The following is a 17,392-nucleotide window of genomic DNA, read 5'->3' on the forward strand; positions in this document are numbered from 1 at the left end:
ACAGCTAACGATTAGCGGGCCCCAGATGAGCGTTCAGGTAACGTCACGACGGAGGTGCCAGTTGGATAACTCCCTCGGGTAGATAACGTCGGCAGTCAGTCGTGAAGGCCCGGTGGGGCTCCGTATCTGCAGCAAAAAAACAAAAAAACAAAAAAAACGGGTCCGGATAGGTGACTGTAGCCCAGGAATGGCTGATGGAACTCCTCAGCTGGCTAGCTCCGGAATAATTTAAGTTTGCTCCGGGATCGACGTAAGCCAATAGTCACACGGTTTGCAGCTAGCTAGCTGCGAAATCAAGGTGCAAATGTCCAGAGCCTGCGGCTGAAATCCGGTGATGAAGTAGAAAAAAATCCGGTGATGTGGTAGAGAAAAAGCAGTCCTATATGCTCTGGGTTGATATCGCGCTTGCAGACTGGCAGGTATTGGCCCGAGCTGAAGCTGGCTGGTGTCCGAGTTAAGGGTGAAGACCGCAGCAGTGGCTAACTGACTACTAGCTAGTAGCTAGTTATCTGGCTAGCTTCTGATTGGGGTTACGGTTCTAAAGTATAAAAAAAATTGCAGATCCGTACCACATTGGGTGAGGCGGAATGTATATTCAGTTGTATAAAATGTATATTCAGTTCCTAAATGGAAAGTGAAATTAAAATATATACGAAATGCATACGAAAAATACGAGGACTATTTACGCGGGACAAGACGGGACAAGACAAACACACGTCCGACTGCTACGCCATCTTGGATTCCGACATTGATGCTGTTGACCCGGAGCACTGGTTGCTGCGGAAAAGGAGGAGGTTGAAAGGGGGGTGAGTGTAACGGATGTGAAATGGCTAGCTAGTTAGCGGGTACGCGCTACTAGCATTTCAATCAGTTACGTCACTTGCTCTGAGACTTAAGTAGGGTTTCCCCTTGCTCTGCAAGGGCCGCGGCTTTTGTGGAGCGATGGGTAACGACGCTTCGTGGGTGTCAGTTGTTGATGTGTGCAGAGGGTCCCTGGTTCGCGCCCGTGTCGGGGCGAGGGGACGCCGTAAAGTTATACTGTTACTCCAATATGTTCCCCCTGTTGATGATGCTCATTATATAATAAGGTTGAACAAAAAGATTAGATGGAACAAAAATGAAATACAAAATAATTATGTGAAATTGAATGAAACAATAATGTATGTTGATGCTAATATGATGTATAATATTCCATTATGTTTCTATATGATAACAATAGAGTAATATTTTTAATATGCCATATACAACATTTTTTAACAGTTTCACTAATTCATTTGAATTGACTTAATCATTATGACACACCCCTCACTACTGTCATTGGTTACAATAATTGCACTGTGTGTCTACATAACCTGGTTCAAGTATTCATGACATTACCCTGAGGAAGGCACAGTGATGCCGAAATGTTGGTAAATACCCATTATACATAGGAGTGTGCATGGGAGATTATACATGGAGTGTGCGATTTTCTTTATATTGATTGTTTATAGTCTCTATGGGGGTACCACAGGGTTCAATTCTCGGGCCGACTCTTTTCTCTGTATATATCGACGATGTCGCTCTTGCTGCTGGTGATTCCTTGATCCACCTCTACGCAGACGACACCATTCTGTATACATCTGGCCCTTCTTTGGACAGTATGTTAACAAACCTCCAAACAAGCTTCAATGCCATACAACACTCCTTCCGTGGCCTCCAACTGCTCTTAAACGCTAGTAAAACTAATTGCATGCTCTTCAACCGATCGCTGCCTGCACCTGCCCGCCCGGCTAGCATCACTACTCTGGACGGTTCTGACTGTGGACAACTACAAATACCTAGGTGTCTGGTAAGACTGTAAACTCTCCTTCCAGACTCACATTAAGCATCTCCAATCCAAAATGAAATCTAGAATCGGCTTCCTATTTCGCAACAAAGCCTTCTTCACTCACGCTGCCAAACATACCCTCGTAAAACTGATTATCCTACCGATCCTCGACAATGTAATTTACCAAATAGTCTCCAACACTCTACTCAGCAAACTGGATGCAGTCTATCATAGTGCCATCTGTTTTGTCACCAAAGCTCCATATACCAACCACTACTGCAACCTGTATGCTCTCATCGGGTGGCCCTCGCTACATATTCGTCGCCAGACCCACTGGTTCCAGGTCATCTATAAGTCTTTGCTAGGTAAAGCTCAGCCTTATCTCAGCTCACTGGTCACCATAACAACACCCACCCGTAGCACGCGCTCCAGCAGGTATATCTCACTGGTCATCCCCAAAGCCAACACCTCCATTGGCCGCCTTTCCTTCCAGTTCTCTGCTGCCAATGACTGGAACGAATTGCAAAAATCGCTGAAGTTGGAGACTTATTTCTCCCTCACAAACTTTAAACATCAGCTATCTGAGCAGCTTACCGATCGCTGCAGCTGTACACATCCCATCTGTAAATAGCCCATATTGTTTTTATTTACTTTTTTTGCTCTTTTGCACACCAGTATTTCTATTTGCACATTATCATCTGCGCATCTATCACTCCAGTGTTAATTTGCTCAATTGTAAATACTTTGCTACTATGGGCCTATTTATTGCCTTACCTCCTTACTCGATTTGCACACACTGTATATAGATTTTTCTATTGTGTTATTGACTGTACTTTTGTTTTTCCCACGTGTAACTCAATGTTGTTGTTTTTTGTTGCACTGCTTTGCTTTATCTTAGCCAGGTCGCAGTTGTAAATGAGAACTTGTTCTCAACTGGCCTACCTGGTTAAATAAAGGTGAAATAAAAAATAAAAATAAAAAATAGGAATTGCGGACATAAGGGTCAAGCCCTAGGGTCAATGGTCAAGTAAAACAATATAGGACAGAATCACTGCAGTACTTACTATATACTTTGCTTTTAAGAATCGTCTGGTTTCGAAAATCTAATTGTCTTCTCATAATAGGAGTGCACTGAAAAGGTTGTTTCACTAACAATAGACTCACTCACTCATCTTTGCTGGCCCCTTGGAGCGTAACGCCTCGACATTTGGCTCTCCACACTGTCCTGTTCTGGCCCAGGTCCCAGGCTGATGAGTTAGAGGACCTAGATACTCTATGGTGTGGCCACTTAGGAGATGGGCTACTTATGTAACGATGGTTCCGGAGGTGGGTTGGATCTAGCCAAAAGGCTGTGGTAGGGGAAGCTAAGAGACATCGTTACATGGTAGGTGCCAGCCATGCCTCGCCATGCCTTGCGCCACTGTTGATGTTGAAGGTGGGAGAGATTCCTTCAATCACCTCTCTCACTGAAGATTAGAATTTAGGCTTATTTCCAAGCATAACATATGATAGCCGGCAGGCCCATATATCAGTACAACTTGTAGGCATTGCCTTCAAGCACAAATTGAGCATCAACAAGGGTACTTTGATATCTGATAGTGGAGAACAGAAGCAACCTGAGCCGAATGCCTTGGGCATCACTGATACTTGGATGTATTTGATCCCTCCATCTGATCAAATTGCAACAGTATGGAAGATTATAGCGATGTAGGACAGAGACATGAAATAGAATTTACGCTACTTTTATTTGATATGATAAATATGAACTATGATTTTGATTCATCCTCATGTTCATGGGCAAGGACATTATTGTCATCAAGTCATCATCATCTGTCACGACTTCCGCCGAAGTCGGTCCCTCACCTTGTTCAGGCGGCGTTCGGCGGTCGACGTCACCGGCTTTCTAGACATCGCCGATCCACTTTTCATTTTCCATTTGTTTTGTCTTGTCTTACACACCTGGTTTCAATCCGCCAATTACTTGTTCATTATTTAACCCTCTGTTTCCCCATGTTTGTTTGTGAGGGATTGTTGGTTGTAGTGCTGTCCGTTATAGTGGCCTTGGTTTATTTGACGTGTATTGTGTTTTATTGTTGAGTAAATTGCTTTCATTACTTATATCTGCTGTCCTGCGCCTGACTCATCTGCACCACTACACACAGACGCATTACATCATCATCTGCATCATTGTTGTCATCCTTATATAAGTATGAAATAAATGAGGAGATTGTTACTCAAGAAACACATATAAGAAGCTGCTACATTGAACCATAATGCCTTGCGGTTACATAAGGGGGGGGAAATTTTTTGGGCCTTGTGTGTGTTTGTTTCAGTTACACAACTCTAACTGCATGTGCTTGAAACAAGCTAGGTTCTGGGAATAGGCCTGGGGGAAAAAGGAGCGTTACAAGGGAAAATCTTACACACACTCGGCCTCATTGTCAAAACAAACCCTGTGCACAACAGTAACTTACTCGAAGAGAAGCACCACCATTGAACCACAAGTCCAGGTAAAGGTATATCCTATTCTAAAAATGTCTGTGAAAAAAACATCAGTTTTAATAAATGAAGGCATATTTAATGCTTTCTGTTTTACCGGTTTTAACATTTCTATAACATAGGTTATGTGAAAGAAAATAGAGAAATACTGTAGTAATGGCAGTTTGACCCTTTAAGGGTTGCATATTCTTTTGACAGAGGCCTATGATTACATATGCACGGTATATCTGCTGAAATAAACATTACTTATCAAAGCAGTAAGGGGCATGTTGTAGTAGCCTTATGTAACCTGTTGACTAGTTATCAAAAGCTTATTCGGAGATCATTTCAGTGTCTGCCACATGGTATCCTTCTGATAACTGTTATTATTTCAAATCAATTTGTCACGTGCGCCAAATACAACAGGTGTAGACCTTAGTGTGAATTATTTAATTACAAGCCCTTAACCAACATTTTTTACATTTAATTTTTTTTTGATTTCACCTTTATTTAACCAGGTAGGCTAGTTGAGAACAAGTTCTCATTTGCAACTGCGACCTGGCCAAGATAAAGCAAAGCAGTTCGACACATACAACAACATAGAGTTACACATGGAATAAACAAACATACAGTCAATAATACAGTAGAAAAAGTCTATATACAGTATGTGCAAATGAGGTAGGATAAGGGATGTAAGGCAATAAATAGGCCATGGTGGCGAAGTAATTACAATATAGCAATATGTTTCCTAGCCTCAGTGCAGTGGGCAGCTGGGAGGAGGTGCTCTTATTCTCCATGGACTTTACAGTGTCCCAGAACTTTTTTGAGTTTGTGCTACAGGATGCAAATTTCTGTTTGAAAAAGCTGACTGCCTGTGTATATTGGTTCCAAACTTCCCTGAAAAGTTGCATATCACGGGGGCTATTTGATGCTAATGCAGAACGCCACAGGATGTTTTTGTGCTGGTCAAAGGGCAGTCAGGTCTGGAGTGAACCAAGGGCTGTATCTGTTCCTGGTTCAACATTTTTTGAATGGGGCATGCTTATTTAAGATGGTGAGGAAGGCACTTTTAAAGAATAACCAGGCATCCTCTACTGACGGGATGAGGTCTATATCCTTCCAGGATACCCGGGCCAGGTCGATTAGAAAGGCCTGCTCGCTGAAGTGTTTTAGGGAGCGTTTGACAGTGATGTAGGGTGGTCGTTTGATCACGGACCCATTACGGATGCAGGCAATGAGGCAGTGTTCGCTGAGATCTTGGTTGAAAACAACAGAGGTGTATTTGGAGGGCAAGTTGGTTAGGATGATATCTATGAGGGTGCCCGTGTTTATGGATTTGGGGTTGTACCTGATGGGTTCATTGATAATTTGTGTGAGATTGAGGGCATCAAGCTTAGATTGTAGGATGGCCGGGGTGTTAAGCATATCGCAGTTTAGGTCACCTAGCAGCACGAGCTCTGAAGATAGACGGGGGGCAATCAATTCACACATGTTGTCCAGGGAAACAATGCAGAGTTAAGACAAATATTTACTAAATAAACTGGCCACGCAGTCATGGGTGAACAGGGAGTAGAGGGGACTAAGCACACACCCCTGAGGGAACCCCGTGTTGAGAATCAGCATGGCAGATGTGTTGTTGCCTATCCTTACCACCTGGGGGTGGCCCTTAAGGAAGTCCAGGATACAGTTGCAGAGGAAGGTGTTTAGTCCCAGGGTCCTTAACTTAGTGATGAGCTTTGAGGGCACTATGGTGTTGAACGCTGAGCTGTAGTCAATGAACACGTAGGTGTTTCTTTTGTCCAGGTGGGAAAGGGCATCATCTGTGGATCTGTTTGGGCGGTATGCAAATTGGAGTGGGTCTAGGGTTTCTGAGATGATGGTGTTGATGTGAGCCATGACCAGCCTGTCAAAGCACTTCATGGCTACAGACGTGAGTGCTACAGGATGGTGGTCATTTAGGCAGGTTACCTTGGTGTTCTTGTGTACAGGGACTATGGTGGTCTGCTTGAAGTCTCGGCCAGGGACAGGTTGAAAATGTCATTGAAGACACTTGCCAGTTGGTTAGCGCATGCTCTGAGTACACGTCCTGGTTAGAGTCCTGCTCCTTGAAAGCGGCAGCTCTAGCATTTAGCTCAGTGTGGATGTTGCCTGTAATCCATGGCTTCTGGTTGGGGTATGTACGTACGGTCACTGTGGGAACAACGTCATCGATGCACTTATTGATGAAGCCTGTGACTGATGTGGTATACTCCTCAATGCCATTGGATGAGTCCCAGAACATATTCCAGTCTGTGCTAGCAAAACAGTCCTGTACCTTAGCATCTGCGACATCTGACCACTTCCGTATTGAGCGAGTCACTGGTACTTCCAGCTTAAAGTTTTGCTTGTAAGCAGGATCAGGAGGATAGAATTATGATCAGATTTGCCAAATGGAGGGCGAGGGAGAGCTTTGTACGTGTCTCTGTGTGTGGAGTAAAGGTGGTCTAAAGTTTTTTTTCCTCTGGTTGCACATGTAACATGCTGGTAGAAATGAGGTAAAGCGGATTTAAGTTTCCCTGCATTAAAGTCCCCGGCCACTAGGAGCGCCGCCTCTGGATGAGCATTTTCTTGTTTGCTTATGGGTTTATACAGCTCGTTGAGTGTGGTCTTAGTGCCAGCATCAGTTTGTGGTAGTAAATAGACAGCTACGAAAAATATATATGAAAACTCTCTTTTTAAATAGTGTTGTCTACAGCTTATCATGAGATACTAGAGACTTCCTTAATATTTGATTTTGCTCACAAGCTGGTATTGACAAATAGACACAGACCACCACCCCTTGTCTTACCGGAGGCAGCTGTTCTGTCTTCCTGATGCATGGAAAAACCAGCCACCTGTATATTATACATGTCGTTGTTCAGCCACGGCTCAGTGAAACATAAGATATTACAGTTTTTAATGTCCCGTTGGTACGATAGTCTTAAACAGAGCTCATCCAGTTTATTCCCCAATGATTGCACGTTGGCCAATAGGATGGATGGTAGAAGCGTGTTACCCACTCGCCCAAAAATTCTCACAAGGCACCCTGACCTGCATCCCCTGTGTCAGCATCTTTTCTTAATGCGAATGACGGGGATTTGGGCCTGGTCCGGTATCTGGAGTAAATCATTCGCGTCCGACTCGTTAAAGAAAAAATCTTTGTCCAGTTCGAGGTGAGCAATCACTGTTCTAATATCCAGAAGCTCTTTTCGGTCATAAGAGACGGTGGCAGAAACATTATGTACAAAATAATTTACAAGCAATTGGTTAGGCCAAAGATATGCACTTGCTACCAAAAACATACACTTTAGGTTTGGCATGGCATACTATCATTCCTTCACAAATACTCATCAACTGTTTTCATTCATGATATATTAATGATGCTTATAAACACTTCATAAACACCTCATAAACAGTAGCTTTAGTGGCTTCATTATATTCCAGTCATAAAGCGGAACGCCTATCTGTTGTTCCATCAAATTAGTCTGTTGGGCATAACACCACTTCGTAGTATAGCTACATAGTGGACTAGAGGGATCACAACCATACAAGTCAATAGGGCCTCCATAGAGAGGTTGCAGCTGGTTGCAGCTGGAAAAGCACGACATCCCCTCCCAGTGTTGGTAAGCAAGACCTGGGTTCAAATAAAATAAAATAATTTCAAATACTTCAGCTGGGCTTGATTAAGCTTGCCTGAGACAATGGAACCAATAGAATATCTGAAAACTGCAAACCCTGCCCATCTGGGAATACAGACAGGCTAAAGCAAACGCTAAAAGTATTTGAAAGATTTTGAAAAGTATTTAAACCCAGGTCTGCAGTAAGCGTGCGTGCACGGAGATGCACTGGATTGACGCCGGCCATTTTCACACCATGTTTATTAATGTTGGCCATGTTAAGAATGAAGCCAGGAGCAGGGGGTTTCAAGCAAACCAGCAGGCAGACAAAAAGCAGGCAGTGGACCTAACGGTGCATGTGATTACGATCTATGTAGTGCGAGAGAAAAATATGTAAAAATAGCTCTCCCGATTTGACGGCAAATATTGCCGAGCAGTATTTGGGGGAGTCTGTGAACTGCAACTGATTTTTTCTTATTTCGGTTCTGCAGTTCTCCCATAGAGACAAAGGAGCCTTCAAAATGGCCAAGTCAGCCTCCAGTATTTATGCTGCAGTAGTTTATGTGTCGGGGGGCTAGGGTCAGTTTGTTATATCTGGAGTACTTCTCCTGTCTTATCCGGTGTCCTGTGTGAATTTTAAGTATGCTCCCTCTAATTCTCTCTTTCTTTCTCTCTCTCGGAGGACCTGAGCCCTAGGACCATGCCTCAGGACTACCTGGCATGATGACTCCTTGCTGTCCCCAGTCCACCTGGCCGTGCTGCTGCTCCAGTTTCAACTGTTCTGCCTGCGGCTATGGAACCCTGACCTGTTCACCGGACGTGCTACCTGTCCCAGACCTGCTGTTTGCAACTCTCTAGAGACCGCAGGAGCGGTAGAGATACTCTTAATGATCGGCTATGAAAAGCCAACTGACATTTACTCCTGAGGTGCTGACTTGCTGCACCCTCGACAACTACTGTGATTATTATTATTTGACCATTATTTGATCATTTATGAACATTTGAACATCTTGGCCATGTTCTGTTATAATCTCCACCCGGCACAGCCAGAAGAGGACTGGCCACCCCTCATAGCCTGGTTCCTCTCTAGGTTTCTTCCTAGGTTTTGACCTTTCTAGGGAGTTTTTCCTAGCCACCGTGCTTCTACACCTGCATTGCTTGCTGTTTGGGGTTTTAGGCTGGGTTTCTGTACAGCACTTTGAGATATCAGCTGATATACGAAGGGCTATATAAATACATTTGATTTGATGTAGTTGCATTTGAGAACAAGGTTCGCTTGCAGATTCGTTTTAAACTCTAGGCTGAGTTGGAGTTATCGAATGATGAGTTGACGACGCGTTCCAATTTCAAAGGTTTGTTGGACAGATGTGCCGTCGCTGTCGTCATTGGCGTTTTTTTCTCCTGTTTGTTTATGCCATTGCCATACAGCAAAACCTACCTTTGACCACTGTTTCTCTGCACAAATATTGACTGGAGCCCAGAGCCATCGTCATCAGCTGGGAAGGAGTCACTGACATGAGGTTCGATGAGGAGAGACACGCGTCAGACAATCAGTGAAGCATGTTGCACAACGTTTAGGTCGCATTATGTAGGCTGTAGGATATCGAAGATACACTGTTGTTAGATATGATGGTATGACCTGAATCAAGGTCTGCATTCTGCAATGAATGCTCCCACGATCCAATGAATACAAAATCGTCGGCGTATATTTAAGCAATAAGACAAGAGGGGGTTTGTGGTATGTGGCCAATATACCATGGCTAAGGGCTATTCTTAAGCACGACGCAACGCGGAGTGCCTGGATACAACCGTTTGTCGTGGTATATTGGCCTAATACCACAAACCCTTTTGGTGCCTTATTGCTATTATAAACTGGTTACCAACGTAATTAGAGCAGTAAAACTAAATGTTTTGTCATACCCCGTGGTATAGTCTGATATACCACGGCAGTCAGCCAATCAGCACTCAGGGCTCGAACAACGCAGTTTATAATTGTGTATAATATTACAAATGCTTATTGTGTATTTTTAATGAGTTATAACTAGGCATTAATGTGAAAATAGATAAATCTATTCAATGAAAATGCTACAAATCTTTTCTCATGGATTTCTCACCAAAGGGCATTGTCTTTCAGATTGGTTTAGTCCTTGTTAGAATCGTAATATCACAAACAGAACTGGAGTTATAACCAGTTTTAGGAGGGCATGTCATTTTTTAAATGGTTTTCCCCGGCCTGTTACGCTTCTACTCTGATAGTAGAATGTGCCATGCCTAGTTGATAATCATGCCTAGTTGATAATCACCCCAATAATTGCTTCTAATCTGAAAATAAACTACACAGAAACAACTGTTACACATATAACAACATATGAAATAACTGAAGCATAGAATTATGGGTGAGAAAATGGGAGACTGGGGGAGTTGATAAGTGAGGGGAAGCGAACAACGCACAATTATGTAGTCACCAATTGTGAATGAAGAACAGGGCGGGCCATTCTACTGTATTCATCTATTCGAATTAGCTATAATCTCAAAACGGTGTACCCTTTATCAGTCCCCCGAATACAAGCAGTCTTAAGGGGTCCACATGCTTCCCAGACTAAACAGTTTGTGCATATACAGTATTATTACAACATTTTGTGAAATTTTTGTTGGTTTTGGACTTTGGTGAAGGGTTTTTTCTTGACGTAAGCCTAAATCGGTAGTCGGAGTCTACAGCCCTTCGTTGGTGATTGGCCAGTAGGGATTATCCAGTAAAATCTTTGCTGTCATTCAACGAGAGATGACTCGTTTCACTTTTTTTTATAGAAATACTGCATTGAATGCAAGGGAAGCCAGCGAGCATTTGACCTCCCTTGATAGAAAAAGTATTAAAAATGTGTTGCAATCAAATGAAAGTGACAAAGATTTGTGGTGACTGTTAGGACAAGGGATAAGAGCTAAATGAGATCCAACTATTGCGTGAAGACGCACACCATACTGTAAGCATGAGTGAGGCCACAAATAATGTGTAAGATCCCATTTTGCCACATTGCAGCCTCAACCATATCATAAACATTTTATCTGCTGCCTTCCACTCAACATCAACTCCAGCTAACCCTCATCGTCAGCAAGGATTCTCTGTACAAACGACACAAAACTGTGCCAAAATCCTAATTCAATTTTCATTTTTTTTCGTCCACTTTGAGGTCATCTCATCTTTTCACCATTGCTCATCGTGTTAGATGATTGCATTATTGTACATTAAATCATAATTTTTTACTTTATCGTACATAACATCTTCATGGTAACATGATGTGATTGTCAGAGATGCATGGATCATTTTTCATTGATTCATAACTGTTGCTGTTTAGGACCACTGAGAACAATTGTTTCCAGAGTACGTTTCAAACTCTCCTCTCAGTCAGAAGAACTTGTTGCTAACAGAATGCACTTTGTCCCATCTGATTACTTTTTGGCATTTATCTATTCTGCAGAGCATAATGAAAGACATAAACCGTGTGTGGTTCAGGAGTTCTACATAAGGCTCATTCAAAGTACTGTAATGTAATTCCTATCAGAAACACATGTCACTGTTGTGGTGTTTCCCATTCAAAACTGCAGCACTTAATTTGGACTTTTTTAGCCCCCTTAAAATATCATATGTGACTATTCGGGAATATGTTGGGAAGATTCTGGAACATGTTGTTAAATATATTTCACAAACACAGTAATGTTCTCAAACCTCAGCATAAGAACGTTGACTTATTAGGCATCTTTATATACTGTGGTGAAGTTGAGAACTTGAGAGGCCTGATTTGCACAAAGGTTAGGGATCAAACTGACAGTCCACCATGTATTATCCAACGTTTGTGAGAGGATCCCAATCCATAATGGATGTCTCATGCTTGCAGATGAAAACTCTGTACCATTGCATTTCCCATCACTATCTTGTCCCCCCCATCACACCACAACCATTCCAACCGTTCCCTTGACAGAACAATTCCCACTTTTGACACCAGTGTGTAACATATGTTACCAAGAAAGCATAACATGAAAATTAAATAAAACATTGCCCATAAAATAAATGAAACTACAAATATATTAAAATAATGTGTTGATGTACAGTGCCTTCAGCAAGTACTCATACCCCTTGATTTATTTCACATTTTGTTGTGTTAAAGCTTGAACTCAAAATTGATTAAACAGATTTTGGTTCTCACACATCTACCCACAATACCCCATAATGACAAAACATGTTAATTGAAAATGAAATACAGAAATATCTTATATGCATAGGTATTTACACCCCTGAGTCAATACTTCATAGAAGCACCTTTGGCGGCGATTACAGCTTTGAATGGTGTTGGGTGTCTGTTTCAGCTTTGCACACCTGGATTTGGGGATTTTCTCCCATTCTTCCTTGCAGATTTTCTCAATCTCTGTTAACACTTAGAGCGCAGGAATTCCATAACTACTAGAATGGCCATGATGGTCATTCTGACCCGTTGATATTTCAATTGTATAAATATTCCATAATAAATAATAAATTGCTAAAAGAATGCATTTATTATGATAAAATAGGTCATAAAAAACCTCAGAACACCAAATGCATATTGTATTCAGTCAGAAAATGTATTGATTCATCCAGAAGCGATGTAAATACTAAAAATACTAAAATACTAAGATGATAGTGTATTTTCTGACTGTAAGCCAACTGTTGCCTGCCAAGCTGGCACGAGCAAACTACACCTAAACTATATTGAAACTAATTTCACACATATAGTAATAATAATAATAATAGGTGTGGCCTAAAGACAAGATTAAATTGACAGTAGTCTGATGGGAGACAATATTATCATTTGGCAAATAGAGAATGATGAGACTGATGACCTGCACAGCGTGCATTGACAGTGTGTATTGACAAAGAAGCCAGGAGCTTAACAAATTGCACTTCTTCCATATCATCCTACAGAGGTCCATGCAGTCCAGATGTTTTGATGCTATACCCTATCAGAAAGAGCAGATTCCATGGTTTCTAATGAAACTGTTTTTGCCAAAAAACAGTACAAATTGAGGGGATGGCCTCTGTTTCAAAATATAACTTAGCGGACATCAGGGCCTGTAATGTTATGCTAAATTAAAAAGTTGATTTCATTGGCATGGTGCAGCCATAGATTGGCATGGTGCAGCCATAGATTGGCATGGTGTAGCGATAGCCTTGGCTACTAAGTGCAGAGAAATTGTCACGTTCTGACCTTAGTTCCTTTGTTTTGTCTTTTGTTTTAGTTGGTCAGGGTGTGAGTTGGGTGGGTAATCTATGTTTTCTATTTCTGTGTTGGTTTTCTGTGTTTGGCCTGATATGGTTCTCAATCAGAGGCAGCTGTCAATCGTTGTCCCTGATTGGGAACCATATTTAGGTAGCCTGTTTTCTGTTGGGTTTTGTGGGTGGTTGTTTTCAGTCTTTGTGTGTCTGCACCAGATAGAACTGTTTCGGTTTTCACTTTGTTGTTTTTGTATTTTGAGTTGTTCACTTTCATTAAATAAGATGAACAATTACCACGCTGCGCATTGGTCCTCCGATCCTTCAAACTTCTCCTCCTCAGACGAGGAGGAAGACGACAGCCGTTACAGAAATACAACTCAAAACATGCTATTCTGTTATTTGTATTACCTTCCTAAATGAAGTATTAATGGATTTATTTGTGATTGTGTATATTAACACTAGAAAGGCAGCAAGAATCATAATGACAAAAATGTATTTGTGTTGAATTATTCTCCATTTTGAAAGTCATAGTCTTTGACTTTTCCTAAATACATCTATATAACACACTGTCCTTGTTAGAATCGTAATATCACAAACAGAACTGGAGTTATAACCAGTTTTAGGAGGGCATGTCATTTTTTTTATGGTTTTCCCCGGCCTGTTACGCTTCTACTCTGATAGTTGAATGTGCCATGCCTAGTTGATAATCATGCCTAGTTGATAATCACCCCAATAATTGCTTCTAATCTGAAAATAAACTACACAGAAACAACTGTTACACATATAACAACATATGAAATAACTGAAGCATAGAATTATGGGTGAGAAAGGGGGAGACTGGGGGAGTTGATAAGTGAGGGGAAGCGAACGACGCACAATTATGTAATCACCAATTGTGAATGAAGAACAGGGCGAGCCATTCTACTGTATTCATCTATTCTAATTAGCTATAATCTCAAAACGATGTACCCTTTATCAGTCCCCCGAATACAAGCAGTCTTAAGGGGTCCACATGCTTCCCAGACTAAACAGTTTGTGCATATACAGTATTATTACAACATTTTGTGACATTTTTGTTGGTTTTGGACTTGTTTTTTTTTCTTGAGGAAGGCCTAAATCGGTAGTCGAAGTCTACACCCCTTCGTTGGTGATTGGCCAGTAGGGATTATTCAGTAAAATCTTTGTTGTCATTCAACGAGAGATGACTCGTTTCACCTTTTTTTATAGAAATACTGCATTGAATGCAAGGGAAGCCAGCGAGCATTTGACCTCCCTTGATAGAAAAAGTATAAAAAATAAGTTGCAATCAAATGAAAGTGACAAAGATTTGTGGTGACTGTTAGGACAAGGGATAAAAGCTAAATGAGATCCAACTATTGCGTGAAGACGCACACCATACTGTAAGCATGAGTGAGGCCACAAATAATGTGTCCAATAACTGACAATAATAGACCATTTTTGACCACTTTCATATGGACACATATTCATTATATTGCCATTATTGCACAATTCACAAGCACTCTTGGCACCTATACTGATGTTTAAGCTACTGATATTTTCAGATATTTTCATAATTGACTGAGTGTCTTGCGGTTTGGGTATTTTTATTTGTTGTCATTATAAAAAATAAGCTTCTACTGTGTTTCAACGCACATGCTTTTGGTTTCATAATTCTATCAAAGGCATTTAATCACTTACAATTCTGTGTTTTATATATAAGATAAATGAATGAAAATTGTATTATGTTTGTTCAAATATTTGCATTTCGTATTCTATAATTACCTAACACCTTCATAAACACATCCAAATGACATTGGCATTAAGGGGGGTCCAATGAGACAGTTCTAGATAAATTGATTAATTAGACTGGTGGCTATTAGTACTTCTCCAGGCCTGGATATTCTACTGTTAAATATGGCACGAAGGGGGGTCCAATGAGGCCAGGCTTTTCTAGATAAATGGATTTGTTAGACTGGTGGCTATTAAGTACTACTCCAGGCCCGGCTATTCTATTGTTAAATATGCACACATAGCGCTATGAGGATGAAATACTCTGAAAGTTTTTGTATTTTCTGATATTTGTCTGAAAGTACTGCTAGAGTGCAAAATACACATATTTAGGAAAAGTCAGGGACAGGTGGGCTAAAGGTTTTTTATTGAAATTAAGTTATGGAAATTACAAAATTGAAACCGGCAGATTGACATTCTGGACGGTTCTAGTGTTAAATCAGATAGGGAGCGGGGGTCAACAGCATTTCCCCAGTCTTTCTACAGATTTTCAACAGGATTCAAGTCTGGACTTTCACCTTCTTGTTCTGAAGCCATTTCAGAAATGCTTTGGCTGTATGCTTGGGGTCATTGTCCTGTTGGAACGTACATTTTTGCCCCAGTCTAAGGTTGTTTGCACTCTCATCATTGATTTTCATCAAAGACCTTTTGCCTTCGTTTTTCATGCTTAGTCTTTCATGTGCTTTTTTTGCAAACTCCAGGTGTGCGGTCATGTGCCTTTTTCTCAGGAGTGGCTTCCGTCTGGCCACTTTCCCTTGAAGCCCAGATTGGTGAAATTCTGTAGAGACTGTTGTCCTTCTGGCAGGTTCTCCCATCTCAGCCAAAGAACTCGGTAGTTCTGTCGGAGTGGTCATTGGGTTCTTGGTCACCTCCGTGACCACGCTCCTTCATACCCTGTTGCTCAGTTTGGTCGGACGACCAGCTCTAGGCAGAGGCTGGGTAGTTCCATATTATTTCCATTTCCCAATGATGGAGACCACTGTGTTCTTGAAAACTTTCAACACTCTAGAAATGTTTTTTATACCCCAGATATATGCCTCATCACAATTCTCTGAGAACTACAGACAGTTCCTTGGACTTCATGGTATATTCTTCTCTGACATGCAATGTCAACTGTGGGACCTTATATAGAAAGGTGTGTTCTAAATCAAGTCCAAACTATTTAATTGGCCACAGGTGGGCTCCAATTGAAGTTGTAGTGACATCTCAAGGATGATCAAAAGAAATTGGATGATCTCAATTTGAGAGATGAGATATTTCTGTATTTCATTTTCAATAAATTTGCCAACATTTCTAAAAACATGTTTTCCCTTTGTCATTATGGGCTATTGTGTGTAGATGGTTGAGAGAAGAAAAAAAACAATTTCATTCATTTCGAATTCAGGCAGTAACACAACAAAATGTGTAATAAGTCCAAGGGGTATGAATACTTTCTGAAGGATCTGTACATATTTGGCCAAGACTATGTTAACACAGGGTTTTCCAACCTCAGATGTCAGGAACCTTGGCCCCAGTGATGTACTGCGCCGTACGCAGTACCCTCTGTAGCGCCTTACGGTCAGATGCCGATCAGTTGCCATACCAGGTGGTGATGCAAACGGTCAGGATACTCTCGATGGTGCAGCTGTAGAACTTTTTGAGGATCTGGGGACCCATGCCAAATCTTTTCAGTCTCCTGAGGGGGAAAAGGTGTTGTTGTGCCCTCTTCGCAACTGTCTTGGTGTGTTTGGACCATGATAGTTCATTGGTGATGTTGACACCAAGGAATTTGAAACTCCACTTCGACCCGCTCCACTTCAGCCCGTCGATTTTAATGGGGGCCTGTTCGGCCCTCTTTTTCCTATAATCCATCATAGTTCCTTTGTCTTGCTCACATTGAGGGAGAGGTTGTTGTCCTGGCACCACACTGGCTGGACTCTGACCTCCTCCCTATAGGCTGTCTCATCATTGTCGGTGATCAGGCCTACCAGGCCTACTGTTGAGTCATCAGTTAATGATGGTGTTGGAGGTGTGCTTGGCCATGCAGTCGTGGGTGAACAGGGAGTACAGGAGGGGACTAAACACGCACCCCTGAGGGGCACCAGTGCTGAGGATCAGCGTGGCAACTGTGTTGTTGCCTGTCCTTACCACCTGGGGGCTGCCCTAAAGGAAGTCCAGGATGCAGTTGCAGAGGGAGGTGTTTAGTCCAAGGGTCTTTAGCTTAGTGATGAGCTTTGTCGGCACTATGGTGTTGAACGCGGAGCTGTAGTCAATGAACAGCATTCTCACATAGGTGTTCCTTTCATCCAGGTGGGAAAGGGCAGTGTGGAGTGCGATTGTGATTGCGTCATCTGTGGATCTGTTTGGGCGGTACGCAAATTGGAGTGGGTCCAGGGTTTCTGGCATATGGTGATGATGTGAGCCATGACCAGCCTTTCAAAGCACTTCATGGCTACTGAC

General features: G+C 41.9%; 1 long non-coding RNA gene across 1 annotated transcript; it reads left to right on the plus strand.

The window, feature by feature from the left end:
• Positions 1-4,169: 4,169 nt before the first annotated feature.
• Positions 4,170-13,466, plus strand: LOC139564947 (uncharacterized). Its single transcript, XR_011672848.1, has 2 exons — positions 4,170-4,317; positions 8,603-13,466. It is a non-coding gene; the product is annotated as an uncharacterized lncRNA (long non-coding RNA).
• Positions 13,467-17,392: the final 3,926 nt, after the last annotated feature.

The sequence above is a fragment of the Salvelinus alpinus genome, chromosome 2 (assembly GCF_045679555.1).
Source record: "Salvelinus alpinus chromosome 2, SLU_Salpinus.1, whole genome shotgun sequence".
Taxonomy (NCBI): Eukaryota; Metazoa; Chordata; class Actinopteri; order Salmoniformes; family Salmonidae; genus Salvelinus; species Salvelinus alpinus.